Below are 904 nucleotides of genomic sequence, written 5' to 3'. Positions count from 1 at the left end.
CACTGCTCATCAATTTGCTCGAGCAGGCACCAGTAACGTCTCTGTTATGAGACTTGTTGTTACTGTTTTTGGCATATCCAATACGCCACGGGGAGCTTACCAGGCTCTATTGTGCTGGCAGGATACTCTCAGGTACTTTGCCAGGCTCTCCGAGAGGGGCGGAGGACTCGAACCTGGGTAGGCTGGATGCAAGGTGAACGCCTTACCCACTGTGCTATCACTCCAGCCCGATATCATTATTTCATGGTTAAACTAATGTTATTGTAGGTTTTTTAACCTAAGACAATGTAACTGATCTCAAATTAAATAATTATACTTATCATTATTATTAAAAATTATTTTTCGGGGGAACACCAGAACCCAATGATCACTAGCTGCCTTACTGTCAAAAAACTCTGTTTTCAAAATCTTTTGATGTTGTTTCTGCATGAAGAGCAAGTGAGCTGCCCTATGTGTGCCACTCACGGCAGAAGGGCTTTTTTAAAATAAATTTTTATAGAATTACTTTCCATTTTTCTAGATACTGAAATTGAAGTGCCAGAATTGAATAATGCATCTCTAACTAGCAGGATTCAGAAAGGTATATAATGCTTTTTGAAATTCTAATAATACAATTAATTTTTTATACTTTATACTATACTAAAATGAGATTATAGTAGAATACTTGAGAAATCAAAAATTATTCAATTTTGTGGTCAATGCTTACAGTTGTTTTGTAAGATGGAACTTCTTATTCAACATTGTGAAAAGATACTCATTTAGAACCACCATAGTTGTTTTAATTAGCTAAAGCTTTCCGCAGTTCTGTTATTGACATACTATACATTGAAATACAATAGGAATAAGATTAGTCTCTAAAAGCGGGGTTTTATTGATTGTCATTCCAAATGTGTGCAGTAGATAC

At 35.6% G+C, this 904-nt stretch overlaps 1 non-coding gene across 1 annotated transcript; it reads right to left on the bottom strand.

Annotated features, from left to right (window-relative positions):
• Nucleotides 1-346: 346 nt before the first annotated feature.
• On the bottom strand, nt 347-481 carry LOC129399234 (U11 spliceosomal RNA). Its single transcript, XR_008627008.1, has one exon. It is a non-coding gene; the product is annotated as a U11 spliceosomal RNA (small nuclear RNA).
• Nucleotides 482-904: the final 423 nt, after the last annotated feature.

Source organism: Sorex araneus, chromosome 10 (assembly GCF_027595985.1).
Source record: "Sorex araneus isolate mSorAra2 chromosome 10, mSorAra2.pri, whole genome shotgun sequence".
Classification (NCBI taxonomy): domain Eukaryota; kingdom Metazoa; phylum Chordata; class Mammalia; order Eulipotyphla; family Soricidae; genus Sorex; species Sorex araneus.
The sequence above is the reverse complement of the archived record's forward strand: the minus strand, read 5'-3'. Positions and strand labels throughout refer to the sequence as shown.